The sequence below is a fragment of the Lynx rufus genome, unplaced genomic scaffold (genome assembly GCF_022079265.1).
Source record: "Lynx rufus isolate CCGP_SWC_20201006 ecotype Redwood Valley unplaced genomic scaffold, mLynRuf1.p SCAF_6, whole genome shotgun sequence".
In the NCBI taxonomy this organism is placed as follows: domain Eukaryota; kingdom Metazoa; phylum Chordata; class Mammalia; order Carnivora; family Felidae; genus Lynx; species Lynx rufus.
The window spans coordinates 116,061,410-116,081,483 of record NW_025814878.1 but is presented as its reverse complement, the minus strand read 5'-3'; the positions used below and the strand labels follow the sequence as shown (position 1 = coordinate 116,081,483).

At 45.6% G+C, this 20,074-nt stretch overlaps 1 pseudogene; it reads left to right on the top strand.

Annotated features, from left to right (window-relative positions):
- The first annotated feature begins 12,771 nt into the window (after positions 1–12,771).
- Positions 12,772–15,458, top strand: LOC124528382 (BOLA class I histocompatibility antigen, alpha chain BL3-6-like; annotated as a pseudogene).
- The last annotated feature ends 4,616 nt before the right edge of the window (positions 15,459–20,074 follow it).

Here is a 20,074-nt window from a genome sequence, read left to right as displayed (position 1 = left end):
AGCTGTTTTCAAAATATTTTTTTAAGTTTATTTGAGAGAGAGAGAGAGAGAGCAGGGGAGGGGCAGAGAGAGGGAGATACAGAATCCCAGGCACGCTCTGTACTGTCAGCACAGAGCCTGATGTGGGGCTCGAATTCACGAACCGTGAGATTGTGACCCGAGCTGAAACCAAGTGTCAGATGCTTAACCAATTGAGCCACCCATGTGCCCTGAGATGTTTAAAAATATCTATAAATTTGTTTCTGATATGCAAAAGCAGTTGGCAATAATTTTACAGCATTTGATTTTATAGAATTAAAATTTCATACAGTACTCATTTTGATGTTTAAAAATAATTCACAGTGGGGCGCCTGGGTGGCTCAGTTGGTTAAGCATCTGACTTCAGCTCAGGTCATGATCTCCCAGCTCGTGGGTTCGAGCCCCTCGTCGGGCTCTGTGTTGACAACTCAGAGCCTGGAGCCTGCTTTAGATTCTGTGTCTCCCTCTCTACCCCTCCCCCACTCATGCCATGTCTCTCTCTGTCTCTCAAAAATAAATAAACATTTTTAAATTTTTGTAAATAAATAAATAAACAAATAAAACAATGAAAGAAAAAGGAAAAGAGGGGCACCTGGGTGGCTCCATTGGTTAAGCATCAGACTTCTGATTTCAGCTCAGGTCATGAACTCCTGGTCATGAGATCGAGCCCTGCTTTGGGCTCCATGCTGAGCATGGAGCTTGCTTAAGATTCTTTCTCTCCCTCTGCCCATCTCCCCACTCACCCACACACGCTATAAATAAATAAAGAACTAGATAAATAACTTTAAAGAATTACAAAAAGAAAAAGTCTAACTTGTAAATGAATGAATATTGAAATAATACACACTATGGATATATTTTAAAGCCTTTTGTTCTGCTTGTTCTGTGGTTACATCTAAGACTATAGTACATGATTCTCTTTAAAGTGTATCAAGTATTGTGAATATTTTGGTTCAGATGTGTCAATTTAACAGTAAAACAAGTATACCACCAAAGAAAATCATCAGAAAATATTTAGAGACACCTGAAAACAAAACTCAATATATCCAAACTTATAGAATACAGGAACACAATGCTAATGGGGAAATTTATAGCTGCAGATGCTTATATCAAAAAAGATCTCAAATCAACAACCAAACTCTACAACTTAAGAACTAGTAAACAAACAACAAATAAACTCACGACAAGCAGAAGAAAGTTAAGAATCAATATTATATCAGAGATAAATAAAACAGGGAATAGAAAAGCAATGAAGAAAATCAATGAAGCCAAAAACTGATTCTTTGCAAAGATCAATAACATTGACAAAGCTTTACCTAGACTGACTAAAGACATAAAGAGAGAAAACACACTACTAAAATCAGAAAGGAGAGGCGCCTGGGTGGCTCAATTGGTTAAGCATCCAACTTCAGCTCAGGTCATGATCTCACAGTTCCTGAATTCAGGCCCTAATCAGACTCTGTGCTCAGAGCCTGGAGCCTGCTTTGGATTCTGTGCCTCCCTCTCTCTCTCTCTCTGCCCCTTCCCCGCTCACACTCTGCCTCTCTCTCTCTCTCTCTCTCTCTCTCTCTCTCTCTCTCTGTCTCTCTCTGTCTCTCAAAAATAAATAAAAAATAAAATAATAAAATAATAATAATAAAATCAGAAAGGAAAGTGTAGATATTATTACCTATTCTACAGAAATAAAAAGGATTATAAGAGAGCACTGTAAACAATTGCTTGCCAACAAACTGGAAAACCTAGATGAAATGGATAGATTCCCTGAAACTAAAACCTACCAAGACACAATTATAAGAAAATAGAATATCTGAATAGACCTATAACCAGAAAGGATATTAAATTAGTAATCAAACACCTGACAAAGAAAAGCCTTGGACCTCATGGCTTTACTGGTGAGTTTTACCAAACACTTACAGAACTAACACCAATCCTTTTCAAACTCTTCCCAAAAATTTGAAGAAAAGGGAAACTCTTCTGAAGTCATTCTATAAAACTAGCATGGTCCTGATACCAAAGCCAGAATAACATACTACAAGAGAAGAAAGCTACAGATCAATATCCCCCATGAATATTGGTACAAAACTCAACAAAATACTAGCAAATTGAATTTAAGAGCATATTAAAAGGATTATACATCATGACCAAGTGAGTTTTATTCCTGGAATTCAAGGAAGTGTCAACATAGGAAATCAAGTAATACATCACATTAACAAAATTAAGGTTAAAAAAAAAAACACATGATAATCTCAATTAATGCAGAAAAAGAAAAAATTCAACACCCTTTCATTATAAAAGGACTTATACAACAAAGAATAAAAGGAAATTACCCCAACATAATAAAATCCAATTATAAATGCCCCAGTTAATATCAGTGTTGAAAGCCTAAGAGATTTTCCCTTAAGATCAGGAACAAGGCAAGGATGCCTGCTTTCACCATTTCTAGTCAATATGATATTGGAAGTTACAGCCAGAACAATTAGGCAAGAAAAAGATGTAAAAGGCATCCAGATTGGAAAGGAAGGGGTAAATCTATCCCTGTTTCATTATACAACCTTCTATGTAGAAATTTTTTTAAATTCTGCAAAAAAAAATTTTTAATTCATAAATGGATTCAGGAAAGTTGCAGGATACAAAATCACATGAAAAAATCATTTGTATTTTTATACACTCACAATGAACAGTTCAAAAGGACATTAAGAAAACAATTCTATTTACAATAGCATGAATAAAAATAAAATATGTGGAAAACTGACCTCACCAAGGAGGCAAAAACTGGTACAGGGAAAACTAAGAAACCTGCTGAAAGAAATCAGTGAGGACATTAAGAAATGGAAAGACTTTTCTGGATTGAAAGACTTAATATTATTAAGCTGCTAATACTACCCACAACAATCAAAAGATTCAATGCAATCCCTATCAGAATCTCATGATATATTTTGCAGAAATAGAAAAATCATATGGAATTTTATTTGGGGTTAAGGGACACCAAAAGCCAAAACAATCATGAAAAAGGACAAATTTGAAGGCCTAGTTTTGAATTTTGTAATTTTGAAACTTACTTTAAAGTGACAGTAATCAAAAGAGTGTGGTACTGGCATAAAAATAGATATACATACTTATGGAATAACAGAGTCCAGAAAATAACTTGGATATATGGTCAAGTGGTTATTGACTAGGGTGCCAAGACCATTCGTTGGAAAAGGACAATCATTTCAACAAATGATTGGGAAAACTGGATACCCACATCCAAAAGAAAAGAGGTGACCCATACCTAATACCACATTCAAAATAATCTCAAAATGGATTAAAGACCTCATCATAAAGGCCAAAATTAAAAATCTTAGAAGAAAAGCATGGGTCAAAGCTTCACAACATTAGATTTGACAAAGATTTCTTGAATGTGACATGAAATGCACAGGCAACAAAAGAAAAAACAGACAAATTGGTCCTCATGAAAATTTAAAACTTTTGTGCATCAAAGGACAGTATCAACAGAGTAAGAATGCAATCCAAACATGGGAGAAAATATTTCCAAATCACAAATCTGATAAGGGATTAATATTCAGAACACATTAGACAACTCCTGAGATGAAAAAAGACAACCTGATTAAAAAGCGGTCCAAGGACTTGAACAGATATTTCTCCAAAGACGATATACAATGGCCAATGCATCTGAGAAGATATGCAACATCAATAATCATTAGGGAAATGCAAATCAACACCACAGTGAGATACCAGTTCTTAGGGGAAGAAGTGGTTTCTTCTAGCCCTCGTACAGGGGGACAAATGAGGGTCCATGGATACCACTTCATACGCACGAGAATCGCTACTATTTTAAAAATAACAAAATAACAAGTGCCAGTGAACAGGAAAAGTGATTAGAACCCTTGTACACTGTTGGGAATGTAAAATGAGCAGCCACTATGGAAAACGGTATGAAGCTTCCTCAAAAAATTAAACATAGAATTATCATATGATCCAGCCATTCCATTTGTGGGTATATACCCCAAAAAATTGAAAGACGAGATATCAACAGATATTTATAAGCCCATACTTAGAAGCAGTATTATTTACACTAGCCAAAAGAATTAAGCAAGGGATGAAGGGATAAGCAAAATACGGTATATACATACAATGGAATGCAATACAACCCTAAAAAGAAGGAACAACCTGACACACGCTACAACACAAATGAACCTTGAAAGGATTGTGCTAACTGAAATACACCAGCCACCAAAACACAGGTACTGTATGATTCCACTTACATATGGGGCCTAGAATAGGCCAATCCATACAGACAGGAAATAGAATGATAGTTTGCAGGGGATGTGAGAAGGGGATAATGACAGATTTTTGTTAAATGGATAAAGAGTTTCAGTCTTGACTATATGAAAAGAGTTGAAGATAGATGGTGTTAACAGTTGCCTTGGAATAAAAATGTACTTAATACGCTGAACAGTACACCTAAAAATGGTTAAGATGGTAAATTTTACATTTTATGCTTTAAAATTATGGTAAATTTGGTCATTGATGCTAACTACCATCATTTTCTAAACATTAAAAATTAAGTAAATGAATTTTTTTAAAGGTGCAGGGAATAGCCACCTGATTAAGGTTTATGGATCTAGACGTCAGGGGCATGCAGGGATATTCCCTCCAAGGTAAGACACCGATTATTGCGAGTTGCATCTCTCACTGCAAAGAAGGAAGGACATGGCGCAGGGGACACGTGGGGTTCCAGCAACACACATTTCACCCCTAGGGGTTACGTTTGGCCCACGTCTGGATGACCTACAGGGATGCTAGCTTTGAGTGGGACCAGAACAGAAATATCCAGGCCATGCTACATTCAGATACCATCTATTGGACCTCTTGATGGTAGAAGGGTCGATGCTGGGAAAGGATGCAGTGTGGAGCTAAAGGAAAGCACTAGTAGGAGAATCACATGCTGGCACCTCAGGTATTGTAGTAAAGCCCATGCCATCCACAAAGAGTAGTAGATTCCCTTTTAGAGGTAACACGTGGTGTGTTTCAGGACCTGAGAAGAGAAAATGCTTGTCCATGGGACACCAAGCAGGCACATGATTGAAAATGATCATATGCAGGGCGCCTGGTGGCTCAGTCGGTTAAGCATCCAAGTCTGGATTTCAGCTCAGGGCATGATCTCACAGTTCGTGATGCTGAGTGTGGAGCCTGCTTGGGATTCTCTCTCTCTCTCTCTCTCTCTCTCTCTCTCTCTCTCTCTCTCAAAATAAACTTTTAAAAAATGACCATATATGCTGGGTTCTGTATAACACACTAAGTCATAAATTAGCCAGGTCCACAGCAGTCCATCCTAAATGGAAATGGTTTCTCTGCACTGAAGCCTGAATCACATGTTAACACTCATCAGAAAACATCCACCCCTGAAGAGACACTGAAACACTAAGCAGACAAGTTGACCTTAGCAAGCCTTTATCAGTGGTCAGCCCAGGACCGGTGGAATGGGCGCATGAATGGAGTGACCACATGGCAGAGATAAAGCCACATAGGAATCCAGCAGCAATGATTCCCAATGATTCCCATTTGGTCTACTGCTACCTCTGAATGTCCACCCTGTCAGAAACAGAGACCAACACTGGGCCCTGCTATAACACCATCTCTTCAGGTGGTCAACTGTCCATGAAGTGACAAGTTGACTGCATTGAGCCCCTTCCATCCTGGAAGGGCTAGACATTCATCCTCACAGGGACAGACACCTATGCCATGTGAGCGCTTTCCTTTCCTCCCCGCAGAGCCAGTGACACTGTCTAGGGGCTATCAAAAGTCCTGATCCATGGGCTCAGAATTGCTCTTAACACGGTATGTGGCTGGGAGATCCCTCACAGTGAAGCAGGTACAGGATATGCCATGACTATGGGATCTACCTGTCATGTCACATTTCAGATGGTCCAGATCTAGTCGGCCACACAAAATGCTGGATGGCCTTCTAAGGCACAAGATGTCAGTTTTAGGGGGAAAACCCTGCCATTTTCCATGATGCAACATATTTATGGAATCAGACATCTCTATATGGTGCTGTGGTCTCAATAGGAAGAGTATGTGAGTCCGGGAACCAAGGGGTGGAAGCAGGTATCGATCCATGTACCATTGCTTCCAATCACCCGCTGGGGGAGGTTATGCTCCTCTTCTCTGTAGTTCTGGGAACGGCAGGTTGGAGGTCCTGGAATAAGGATCGACTGAACCTCATACACATTATGGCTGTCACCAGGGATGTTTGGACTCCCTGTGCCCAGGGCAGGAGTCTGCTCTTCTCCAGGCAGAAGTAATCCACCCTGATCCTCAGGAGGGGGTGGGACTCCTCTTACACAACTGGGATAAGAGCAATGTAGGGGGAACCTGGGTGACAGACGTGGGTGCCTCCTGGTTCTCCCTCGCCCCATTGTAACTATGAAGGGACAAGTGCAGGAACCCAGCCTGAAAATGGCTTGATTTCCAAGGGCCCAGACCCCTCAGATAGGAAGATTTGGGTCACACTCCCAGGTAGCCCACAAGGGCCCCCACACCTGTACTCTGCAATCCATGGCAATATTTCTGCAGAGGCCCTGCTTCCCATGGGCTGGGTTACACAGTAACAGGTCACAGCAGGGACATGAAGGCAGGCTGGTTTCCAGGCGGCATGGGGCTCTCTGAGGGCTGACTGTAGCTGAGGACTCCTCTCCAGCCTTGCTCACCTTCACTTAGGTTGCCTGGTGATCTGTGATAGTGCAACACAACTTTCTCCTGCAGGCCATAATGTGGGGTCAGACTGGCATCTCGGTCTGCTGGCTCTTCCAGCATTTTCTGTCTCCCTCTCCTATCCTCTGATAGGTGTTTCCTCTGATAATATTACGGTGAATTTAACCCTGTCTTGTTTTAGCATCTGCTTACGGGAGGACTAACAAAATCATTTCCATCTGTAAACCAACCACCTACTGCTTATTCCATCTATAAATTCGTCCTCTTTGTCCAGCTCCTCCCATCAGCCTCTGCTCCATTGCATTTGTCTTTGTAGTATCTCATGAGCTTAGAGGTGTTTGTTGTTTTAAGCCAGTAATTTGGGGGGTCATCTGGTACACAGCAATAGATTGCTAGTAAAGCTCTCTAAAACTTATTTTATTCTACATCTCTTTTATTTCCTTGCACTTTGAAAATGTCTTTACTCACTGTTTGCAATTCCTCTCTTCTTGTTCTTGCTTTTATTTTCTATTGTCTTTTGTCTTTGCTTGTGTCCATCTGCCCCCACTTTTCCCTTCCGCTGTCTCCATTATGGATAATTCTAAACATATACAATAAAAGATTCCAAACGAATAAAATAATACTGTATGGTGATGCAGAGAGGAAGCATATCTGGACTTAGAGGCTGCAAGTATAATAACTAGGTACATGGAATTCAAGTAAAGGAAATCAAGTTATTAATAGGGTCAGACCTGGGCAGTCCTGCAACCAGGCCGTGATGTTCACACTATTGCCTGCCCTTCAGGTGAAAGAGCTGCCTCTCAGTTTTCATTTTCAGAGCAATCGGAACAGCAACAGAGACACATGCACACGCCTGGTGAAAGGTTACACTGACACAAGCACTTTGGAAATCAAGTTCGCGTGCGCTGGTCTGGTTACAGCACATCCTGCATACAGTCCAGCAATCCTAGCCCTGATCGTACACTCTGGGGAATCCCTGGCCCGTGTGTCCCAGAAGACATGTTCAGTAATGTTTATGGAAAAAACTGGAATGACCACATAAACATAAATAGGAAATGAGTCACAAAATGTAAAACTTTATACCAGTAAAAATGAGTGAACTACGCCTCACACATCAGAGAGAAGTCAACGAGACAAGACGTTGAGTCACAGAAAAATATGTGCAGCATGTGTTCACTTACAGAAAGGTTAGAAACAGGCAAAAACTGATAATATTTTGTTTGGAAATATATACACTTATTGTAATATCCTTAGGGCGACTCAAAGGAATTGTAACCAGGAGTCTCAGGACAGAGGTTACACATGGGGGGATGGGACTGGACAGTGGGTCCACGGGGCTTCATTCCTTCTGTTTCTTGTCCCAGTGCAGGTGCCCAGGGGTTTACTGTATCAGAACTCCTTAAACTGGCATTTTTCAAATTGGAGTTTGTTAACCATTCCAGGTTAATGTTTCTAAGGAAATTAAAAATTAAATACCAAAGTTCGTTTCAAAGATACTTCGAAAGAACTATTTGCATTTGGAACAAAACCATGGTCAATTATTCTGCACTATGTTAGAGAGAGGATACAGAATGCTATAACAACAATAGCTTTGGCTACACATAGGGCATTTGATCTTTTGCTCACTGGCATCTCGATTGATTTCTGGCATACAATGTTGCACACAGTGTGCAAGGCAATTCTGTCTTGTGAAGGATTTGAGGGGGCACATTAACCTCACATTCACCTAGATTCAGTACATTCACAGAACGAAAAAGTACATTGTTGCTCAATGTAAATTAAGCTGGAAATCATACAAAGGAATAACCACCAATGAAATAGAAGAAATGAATGGAAACGACAACAGAGCTGCTTTAAAAAAAAAAAAAATGGTACATAGTAACAGTGCTTTTTAGAATTTGTAGATGCCTAAATCTCTTCTACCAAATCTCACTGAAAAACATACTGAGACATGTTAAATTTATTATGGATGTTCAATTTATATAAACTTCTCATTATTACCTTCCAAAGAGAATTCTGAAGCATTCAATAAAAATAATGGGTGAAAGTAGGATTTGACTTACCAAATCCAAAAAACAATATTTAATTTTAATCTTGGTTTTAACGTGTACCTAAATCTTTTGAGAGCCTCCCTTCCAGAGGTGGATCTGAATGTCCTTCTCTTGGGTGTGGGCTGCCTTGAAGGATTCACTTCAGACAGAAAAGGCTGATGTAATGGTGTGTGACTCTGGGTCCCAGAACATAAAACACATGGCAGCTTCCAGCTGGGTTTCTCTCTCTCTCTCTTTCTCTGTTGGCTCTAAATTAACTATGAGATGTTAAACATCATCCATTAGTTTTAAGATTTAAGAAGAATATCTATATCTAAGGGGACAGAATACATACTATTAACATTCAAACAATCTATTTATTTGGACTTTGGTCTCTGACTGTGATCCAATTAGAGAAAAAGGAAGAACCAGGCCGTCTCGGGCAGATTCCAAGATGGCTGCCCTAACCAACCTCAGGTTGTTCATATTCTCCCAGTTGTTGGATCAAACATTAATCCAGGTGCTAGTGTGAGTGGACTTTGCATGCGCAGTTAAGGGTCATATCAGCTGAATTAAAACTGGAGGGTTATTGTGAGTAATCCTGACCTCATCAGGTGAGCCCTTAATAGGATGGAGTTCTTCCTGAGTGAAGGCCTGGCTGAATGAGCAGGACTCAGGGTGAGGGAGGCCCTTTTTAATTTTTATTTTATTTTAAAAAGGTTTTTTTGTTTTGTTTTGTTTTTAATTTTTGGGAGAAAGAATACAGAGCATGAGCAGGGAGGGGCAGAGACAGAGGGAGACACAGCATCTAAAGCAGGCTCCAGGGGCGCCTGGGTGGCGCAGTCGGTTAAGCGTCCGACTTCAACCAGGTCACGATCTCGCGGTCCGTGAGTTCGAGCCCCGCGTCGGGCTCTGGGCTGATGATGGCCCAGAGCCTGGAGCCTGCTTCCGATTCTGTGTCTCCCTCTCTCTTTGCCCCTCCCCCGTTCATGCTCTGTCTCTCTCTGTCCCAAAAATAAATAAACGTTGAAAAAAAAAAAATTTAAAAAAAAAAAATAAATAAATAAAGCAGGCTCCAGGCTCTGAGCTGTCAGCACAGAGTCTGATGCAGAGCTTGAACTCATGAACCTGAGCAAGATCACACGACCTGAGCTGAAGTCAGTCGCTTAACTGACTGAGCCACCCAGGCACCCCAAGGGAGGCCTTGACCATGGAAGGGACCACCAGGCAAGCAGTGCTGGTGGCCACAGGAGCTGACAGCAGCATCCCACTGACATTGTGCAAGGAAGTGAACCCTTGCAGGGGGAGGACCGCAGTCCTCCAGCTCCAGGAAATGGAATTCTGCCAACAGCTCTGTTCAAGCTTGGAGGGGATGTTGAGCGCTAGGTGCAAACACTGCCTGTGACACACCGGAGAGAACCCTCAGCATCACACTGGATTGCTGACCTGCAGAACTGGGACACATGGATGGCTGCTGTCGTAAGTCACTATGGTTGTGGGAATTTGTTCTGCGGCAATAGAAAACCACTGCACAGCCTCAAGTGTACATAGAGGTCTTGCCCCTGGAATGAATTTATGAAACTTCATGCACACTAGATGGATGAAATAAAATCTTTCCTTGGGGTGCCTGGGTGGCTCAGTCAGTTAGGCGTCCAACTTCAGCTCAGGTCATGATCTCACGGTTTGTGGGTTCGAGCCCCACATCAGGCTCTCTGTGCTGACAGCTTAGAGCCTGGAGCCTGCTTCGAATTCTGTGTCTCCCTCTCTCCCTGCTCCTCCCCCCAACTCATGCTCTGTCTCTCTCTCTCCTTCAAAAATAAAAACTTAAAAATTTTTTTTTAACTTTCCTTATTTTTGCTTATGTATTTTTCATTTTATGATTTTTATGTGATGCAATTAAATACTAATAGTCACATTTCATTCATTCATTCAACAACAATTAATTTAGAGCCTACTATACACCAGGAATGGCTTTCTATGCGGGGAGACAGCTTTCACCAAAATAGCCCAAAGCCCCTGTGCTCATGTGCCCTACATTCTAGAGGCTTCTCAAGAGTGAGACGGAGCCACTGGAACATTTTCAGTGAACACATGATGTGACCTGACTCATATTAGCAAGACCGCTGACTCACATTAGCAGGACATTAGACTCCCCTGTGGGGAGAAGAGCCCCAGGTGGCAGGTGATGCAGGGCACCAGGGCCACAATCCAGGAGGGACAGGATGGTGGAGACTAAGGGGAGGAGAGGGCCTGAGGGATGAGAGAGACAGAGAGAAGGGCTGCAGGCACAGGGTAAGGAAAAGAAGCAGAGGGAAAGAATTCTAAGCAGTGGAATTCTCAGATTTAAATACATTGTTATACAGATTTTTAATAAATCTCTATCTACAGGATGTAGCAAGACATTCTTTGCATCTACTATTTACTATACTCTGGGGGCTCCCTGAAAACCCATTGCCTCCTTATGATATTCAGGGTAAAGAAAAGAATACCAAGTGCCCCAACAATATGCACATAATTTAAGTATTAATTCAAACACAGGAAATGGGAGAACACTGGTGAAGGGCATCTGGCTGCACTGAACACTTGCAACTGGGAGGTGATTATAGCTTGCCCACTCTTCCAGCGGAAATATACATAACAGTTGTGCATCCATGGACTGAGGAAATGTCCAGCATTCACACAGATAATCTTGGGGCTATGGAATGAAGGTCATGTTAAAACACAGGAGTCAGGGCCCCCTGGGTGGTTCAGTCGGTTGAGCATCTGACTTTGGCTCAGGTCATAACCTCACGGTTTGTGAGTTTGAGCCCTGTGTCAGGCTCTGTGCTGACAGCCTGGAGCCTGCTTTGGATTCTGTGTCCCCCCTCTCTCTCCACCCCACCCCTGCTTGTGCTCTGTCTCTCTCTTTCAAAAATGAATAAAACACAGGAGTCACTGATACATTGTTTGGGAAAACTGAAGAGCTTTGTGAGTCTGACTGCTGTGCTGGATGGTCACTTTTCTGTAGGGTGGGGCCAAAATCACATTTACAGTTTAGATTCCTGATGTTCAGTTGTTACCAACATTGTGCTACCACTAGCGTTAATCAACAAGAAGGAAACTGGAATCAGGTACAGCTTCTCCATGTCTAAAGAGAAAACCTCTGTCCCTCCTTTTCTGTCCCCAGGGTGAGCTCATTCTCTTGTATCGAATTCCCTGGGAGTGAGTTTTCTAGAATAATCCAGAGGAAGAAAGGTAAGGGGTAGGAGGTAAGAGAATCCAGTTCAGCGAATATTCCGGAAAGGACTGTGCAGGAAAAGGAGTTGAGCCCAGCCTGTGCGTCTTTCCCTGTTTTCCTCAGACAGCCCCTGGGCCAGGACTCAGGAAGACAGGATGACAACGTCACCTGACCACCGTGCATGCGGAGAGAGGTCAGGACAAAGTCTCAGAACTCCCGGGAGGGCCTGACTCTTCGTGTACCCTCACGAGGGCGGTGTCTGGCGCAGGGAAGGCCAGGGTTAGGGAGTCCTTAACTCCCCTGGTTTTACTTCTCCTTCTCACAGCCTGGGTCACGTCCTCCTGCCTGGATACTGATGACGGAAGCCCAGTGCCCACTCCCATTGAGTTTCCCGTTTTAGAGAAACAATTAGCGTCACCGCTGTTGCCGCATACAAAATTCTCGGGAACAGGCTCCGTTCAGCTTTTCCCAAGACCCCGAGGGTCTGCTGCATGGACCCCACAACCCGTCCTCCTCCTGTTCTCGGGAAGCCTACTCCTTACCGCGACCTGGGCGGGTGACTGCGGGGTCGGAAGGAAAGGGCCTCTGCGGGGCAGGAGCGCGGGGACCGCCCGCGGGGATGCAGGACCCCGGGGAAGGCGACTGTCCGCCGCCCCGACCCCAGACCAGCACCTGCCCCTTGCCCACCCCCCACCTGTCCTCCCCCGTCCCTCCCAGATTAGGCCCCGCTCTCACCCACTCAGATCCTCCTCCCCCTGCCCTCCCGGCCGACTCCCCCTGGGACGTGGGCCCCGCGCGGGGAGGAGGGTCGGGCAGGGTCTCAGCCCCTCCGCGCCCGCAGGCTCCCACTCCCTGCGGTATTTCCACACAGCGATGTCCCGGCCCGGCCTCGGGGAGCCCCGATTCATCTCCGTGGGCTACGTGGACGACACGCAGTTCGTGCGGTTCGACAGCGACGCCCCGAATCCGAGGATGGAGCCGCGGGCGCAGTGGATGGAGCAGGAGGGGCGGGAGTATTGGGACGAGCAGACGCGGATTTACAAGGACAACGCACAGATTTTCCGAGTGAGCCTACAGAACACGCGCGGCTACTACAACCAGAGCGAGTCCGGTGAGCGGGCCCGAGTCCAGGTCACGACCCCCATCCCAATGTCCGCCCTTATTTCCAGGTCCGAAGGTCACCCCGAGGTCCACCGACAAGCCCCTAGACCGGGAAAGAGCCCAGAGGGCTTGCTCGGGTTTTGTTTCCAATTTAAGCTGAACAGGCTCAGTTCAAGAACAACCCAGGGATTTCTCGCGGGGGCGGGGCCAGGGTCTCACCGGGACTGGGGCTTTCTGGATGAGAAGTGGGGCAGGACAGGCGGGTCCCCCGCGGGTACAGTCAATTCTCCAAGAACGGCGCGGATTACGGGGCCCTGCGCTCCTCACCCGGCAGATCACCCGCCTCAAGTGGGAAGTGGCCGGTGTGGCCGAGGGCTGCAGGAACCACCTGGACGGAGAGTGGGTGGAGGGTCTCCGTAGGCACCTGCAGAACAGAGAGCAGATGCCGCAGCTCGCAGGGACGAGGGGGCAAGGAACTTCCCCAGTCTTCCCTCAGCCTGGGGCCAGTGTCTCTCTATTAGGAGAGATAAATGGGACTGATGCCAGAATGCCCCCCGCCCCCCACTCCAGGGGTGGAGAGAGGAAGGAAACAGCTCTGGTGTTCAGACTGGGTACCAAAGAGCAACCTGTCCAGAGTGCCCACGCTTCTCCCTGGACAATTAAGGAATGCAGTCCCTCGGGGATGGAGGGGGAAACCATCTCTGAAGTAACTGATCAGCGACTCTGGCAGCGGCTTTAGGAACCATGGGGACTTTCTTAGTTTTGTTCTCTACCCCAAAACCAATGTGTTTGAATTCGGACTCCAGCTTTTCTGAGTCACTGGGCCTCAGGTCGGGACCAGAAATACTTTTTCTCCGCCCGCCCCCCCCTCCCCCCCAGATCTGCCTCCTACCTTAGGCTATCTTGTCCTAATTAAAGAACTTTCCAGACAAGAAGAGATCATCCAAGATGTCTATGCCTAGGCTGGTGTCTGGGTTATTGCTCCCTTCTCCCACCCCAGTTGAACTGTCCTTTCTCAGGATGGTCACATGAATGCTGCTGCAGTGGCCCAAGACAGACATGAATTTTTTTTTTATTTTCTGACCCTTCTCCTCAGACCCTCCAAAGACACATGTAACCCACTACCCCATCTCTGACAGTGATGTCATCCTGAGGTGCTGGGCCCTAGGCTTCTACCCTGGCAGCATGATGGGGAGGACCTGACCCAGGACTCAGAGCTTCTGGACACAGGCCTGCAGGGGACTGGACCTTCCAGAAGTTGGTGGCTGTGGTGGTGCCCCCTGGAGAGGAGCAGAGATACACATGCCATGTGCGGCACGAGGGGCTACAGGAGCCCGTCGACCTGAGATGGGGTAAGGAGGGAAACCTGGGCACAGAGCCTCTTCTCGGGGAGATGTCCCTTCTGAAGAACTTCAGCAAGGTAGGGGCTTATGCCTGGGGTACAGGGTCCCTCCCTTCTCTCCCAGAGCCTCCTCCTCTCATCATGGACATCGTTGCTGGTCTGGTTCTCCTGTGGTTACTGTGCTGGTTAGAGCTGTGATCTGGAGAAAGAAGCACTCAGGTAGGGAGAGGCTATACTCTGAGTTTTCCTATCCCACTTAATGGGAAGTACCACCCACACACATGTGCTAGTCCAGTGTGGAGTGGAATGCTAACAATTTCTTCTTAGTAAAACACGTGAAAATGAAGGACAAATGTTTCACCTTGATGAATCTGGTGATGGGGACCTGATTCACAGCAGTCATAGGACAGAGAGGAAGGCCCCTGCTGAGGACAGACTATAGGAGGGCGGTTTGTCCATTCCCCACACAGGTACTTTCTTCATGTTTCCTGATGCTGCCCTCAATCTGTAGCCACAGTTCTGGAAGTTTCTCTGGGGTTCAGAACTAGGTCTAGGACCTCATGGCCCTGCCTCCTAAATGGCCTCAAACACCGTGTTTTCTTCCTACAGGTGGAAAAGGAGGCAGCTACACTCAGTCTGCAAGTAAGTATGGAGGGGGTGATCCCTGAGACCCTGGGATAGTGTAGACAGGATCCCATGGGGAGCTCACCCACTCCATAGCTCCTCCTTTAGTCTCATCTCCTGACCACATCCTGTTTGTATTAACCCGGACAGTGACCGTACCCAGGGCTCTGAAGTGTCTCCCATGGCTCCTAAAGTAAGATCCTGGAGGACCTCAAGTGGGGAGGGGTTGGACAGAGGGAACACGACTGGGTTATGAGAATTCTTTGAGTGAGACGTTTTGAGCATGCAGTGGGGTGAGATTGTCACCACTTACAGTGAGTGATCTGAATCTGTTTATGATTATTTTCTTTCACAGTGTGAGCCAGCAGCCTTGTAGGGGACTGAGTGATAACAAGATTTGTTTGCTTTCCCGCCTTGTGCCATCGGTGTCCCTGACTTCTCTTTCTGCAAAGGGCATCTGAATGTGTGTGTGTTCCTATTAGCATAATGAGAGGAAGTAGGGAGACTGGCCCATCCACCCTGAGCCCTGCCCACTCTGACCTGTGTTCTCTTCCCTGACCTGCCTTTCTGCACCAGCAGAGATGGGGCTGGGCAACCTCCATCCTGTGTATATATACCACAGCTTCTTTATCCATTTATCTATCGATGGACACTTTCTATTGTAAATAATGCCTGTAATAAATATAGTTTTCAAATTAGTGTTTTCATTTTCTTTGGGTAAATAGCCAGTAATAAGATTACTAGATCATCTGATAATTTTATTTTTACCTTTTTGAGGAATTTCCATACTGTTTTCCATAGCATCTGCACCAGTGCGCATTCCCACCAACAGCGCACGAGAGTTCCTTTTTCTCCACATCCTTGTTTGCCAACACTTGTTATTTCTTGTGTTTTTTATTTTAGCCATTCTGACACGTGTGGGGTGATAGATAACTCATTGTGGTTTTGATTTGTATTTCCCTAGTGATGAGTGACATTGAGCATCTTTTCACGTGTCTGTTGGTCATCTGTACTCTTTGGAAAAACATCTATTCATGTCTTCTGCCAAGAGATGGCTGTTTTAATTTGGGTGCTCCCTGTGGACCTCCCTAAAAAGGTGAGCTTTGAGAAAAGATTTGATGGACCCAGGAATTATCCATGAGATTGTCTGGGGCAAGGTCTTTCCAGACCATGGAAATTCCAGTGTGAATGCATGAGGGTGGGTGTGTCTGCGTGTTCTGGGAGGAGACAGGAGACCAGTATGGCTAGAGCAGAGAATAACTGAGATGAAATACAAGTATGGTCAGACCCTGTACTCTTGGAGGATATCAAAAGGGTTTTGACCTTTGCTCTGAGTGTGATGGGAATTACAACACAGTTTGAGCAAAAGAGGGACATGGTGGGGCACCTGGGTGGCTCAATCCATTGAGCATCCAACTCTTGATTTCAGCTCAGGTCATCATCCCAGAGCCATGGGATTGAGCCCCACATTGGGCCTTGTGCTGAGTGTGGAACCTCCTTGGGATTCTCTCTCTCTCTCTCTCTCTCTCTCTCTCTCTCTCTCCCTCTGCCCCTCTCCCCTGCTCATGCATGCTCTCTCTCTTTCTAAAATAAAAAAAAATTTTTTTAATCAAAAATTTAAAAAGAGGGACATGGGATAGCTTCTCTTTGAAAAGATCACTTTATCTGCTGTGCTGAGAACAGAATTGGAGGCAAGGGGCAGGTGAGGCATGGGAAAAGCAGTAGGAAACCAGCTCAGTGTTCCAGGCTGGGGATGTCTGCTCCTTCCACTGGGGTGTGAGCAGTGGAAAGAGTGTGAAGTGATGGGATTCTGGAAACAATGTGTAAATGGACCTTACAGCACAATCTAATGAATTAGATCTTGGGTATGAGAAAGAGGAGCCAGGGAGGACCCCAAAATTCTGTACTATGCAAGTGGGAAGATGGAGTTGCTGTCAGCAGAGATGGGGAAAATTCTGGAAGGAGCATATTTGGGGAGGGGCATCACAGTCAGTGAAGAGATGATGAGATGAGATGTCTATTAGAAATGTGAGAGAATGGGGCGCCTGGGTGGCGCAGTCGGTTAAGCGTCCGACTTCAGCCAGGTCACGATCTCGCGGTCCGTGAGTTCGAGCCCCGCGTCGGGCTCTGGGCTGATGGCTCGGAGCCTGGAGCCTGCTTCCGATTCTGTGTCTCCCTCTCTCTCTGCCCCTCCCCCGTTCATGCTCTGTCTCTCTCTGTCCCAAAAATAAATAAAAAAAAAAAAGAAAAAAAAAAGAAATGTGAGAGAATCAACTTGGCAGTCAGATGAGCATGGATGAGTATGGAATTTAGGAGAAATGTCTGGGCTAGAGAAGCCAATTTTGGAGGTGACACCATGTAGATGATGTTTAGAGCCTTCAGCATAGATGAGGTCACCAAGGGGGTGATGGCCATAGAATAAAAAGGAAAAAGGACCAAACCCTGGACCCCCAGTTCCAAAAGATCTGATCAGACCCCACACTCAGAGCAGTCTGCACAGTCCTGGCTCCACTTAAAGGCACCTAGACCAGGGAGTCCCAAACTTCCCGGTTCACAGGACTCCCCCAAACACCGTCTTAAGGCTCACAAAGTGTGGAGTAGAGTATGAGATTCTGCGTTTAGGACAAGGCGCTGCTGCTGGTCTTTACATCACACTTTCAGTAGCAAGAATGGAGATGAGGATTCCCACACGGCTGTGCATCGGCCTCACTTGCAGGGCTCGTTAAATAAGCGATTCCTTGATCTTGCACCGAGGACTCTGTGGATCTGGGGAGAGGCCTGTGCATTTTGTGAGAAGCCTGGTGCTCAGCCAGATCTGGAGCCAGTGAGGTCAGCGATCAGAGCAGCCAGCCTGGGGAGGGGCATTAAAACCACATTTAAATACGTTTTCTTTTCCCTTGTAAAGAGAGGGGAGCACATACCTTGTCAATAGGAGACGTGATGTTGTGAGACTCATGTCATTGTTGTATCCTGGGGTCTAGACGAGTGGGAGGACTAGGGAGTGGTTCACGGTTCGGTGTGACAAACACCTCTGAATGCTTGCTCTCTGCAACTACTCCCCTGATCAATTTTTTGGAGCAAACAATGGAATCCAACTTTTTTCTAAATATGAGATTATGTTGGGGAAGGCCACAGTGCAGGCTTGGGGCTACAGAGCCAGGAATGGAATACATAATCCCACCCTAGGTTGAAGCCCACACAGGAACCCACTGCCCCTACTGCTCTGCACAGACATCACCTGTCACACCACTGACTCCCCTGATGCAGGACACTGGGCCCTGAGTCCAGGACTGACGTTGCTGCTGCTCCTGGCAACAGGAGGTAGTAACTGCCCACACGGCTCCTGTGCAAATGCTTTCTGCACAGTGTTAGCCTTGCTGACACCACCTCCTGAGTCAGGGCCAGCACATGGTCAGCTGCCTGGTGGAGCCTCGTGCTGTCTAACTGGAAGAATGGTAGGAAAATAGATTTTCCTTTTCTATGCAGAGAGGTGGCTTCTACCTCCTAAGAAGACTCTCAATGTGAGAGTCGAATAACAGGACGGCAGTTCGGGTGCTGGGGGCGAGGGCTGGAGAAAGGATGGCTGATTGCTGTTCTCAGAGCACAGACCTGAGGTTGCAGCTTGATCCGGTGCCCTGCAGGCACTCAGGTTCGGCCGAAAGAACAAGCCAATAGATGGCATCTCTCCTCTCATTCCCCTGATACTATTAGACCAGCTTTTGTCTACTCCAGTTTATGCTGACAAATATACGGAAAGGTATTGGGGGTGTTGAAATGATTATTCAAGATGTCGTCACCCGTTGTCTCTGACAACACCTAGGTCTGTAAGACTTCAGGGGGCCTCTGCGTGCACTGACATGTCATGTTAACGTTTTTATTTCCCTCTGCATGGAAGTACTCTGGGGAGAGAGTCTGTAACATTTATCAGTTTTTATGTGACCCTCGCAGAGGACTAAATAACCAACAAGCCAACCAAAAAACCAAAACACCACCTTGGTCTTCTAGTGTGGCCGTAGTGTTCCTCAAAGTCTGAACTGTTAGTTAACAACAACTCAACTGAGAAAAAAAATGGCTTGTTTGAAAATTTTATTTGCATTCTAGTTAGTTAACGTATACTATTGTGGATTTTAGTGATTCATCACTTGTATATAACACCCAGTGCTCATCCCAAGTACTCTCCTTAATACCCATCACCTATGTAACCCATCCCCCACCAACCTCTCCTCCAGCAACCCTCAGTTTGCTCTCTGCATCATTAAGAGTCTCTTGGGGCACTTGGGTGGCTCAGTTGGTTAAGCGGCCAACTCTTGGTTTCGGCTCAGGTCATGTTCTCAGGTCATGTTTTCGTGAGTCCAAGCCCCTCGTCAGCTCTGCACTGGCAGCACGAAGCCTGCCTGGGATTCTCTCTCTCTCTCCCCCTGCCCCACTCACGCTGTCTCTGTCTCTCTCAAAATTAATAAAGAAACTTAAAAAAAATTTTTTTAAAAAGAGTCTCTTCTGGACTCTTAAAAACTGAGAACAAACTGAGGGTTGATGGGGACTGGGAGGGAGGGGAAAGTGGGTGATGGGCATTGAAGAGGGCACCTGTTGGGATGAGCACTAGGTGTTGTACGGAAACCAATCTGACAATAAATTTCATATTAAAAAAAATTTTTTTTAAAGAGTCTCTTCTGGTTAGAGGAAGCATCATTTAAATTTTTTTTAAATTTATTTTTGAGAGAGAGAGAGACAGAGCATGAGCAGGTGAGGGGCAGAGAGAAATGGAAACATAGAATCTGATGCAGGTTCCAGGCTCTGAGCTGTCATCATGGAGCCCGATGCAGAGCTTGAACTTGTGAACCGTGAGATCATGACCTGAGGTGAAGTTGGCCGCCCAACTGACTGAGCCGCCCAGGCGCCCCAGGAAGCAGCATTTTAGAATCACCACTTACTGTGGGGGTTAGTCTATCAGGGTCTCACTCCTGTTGGGCACCAGGCTTTCACGTCTTTCTCTGCTCAGCACCTCAAAGCAGCCAAAAGCTCAGA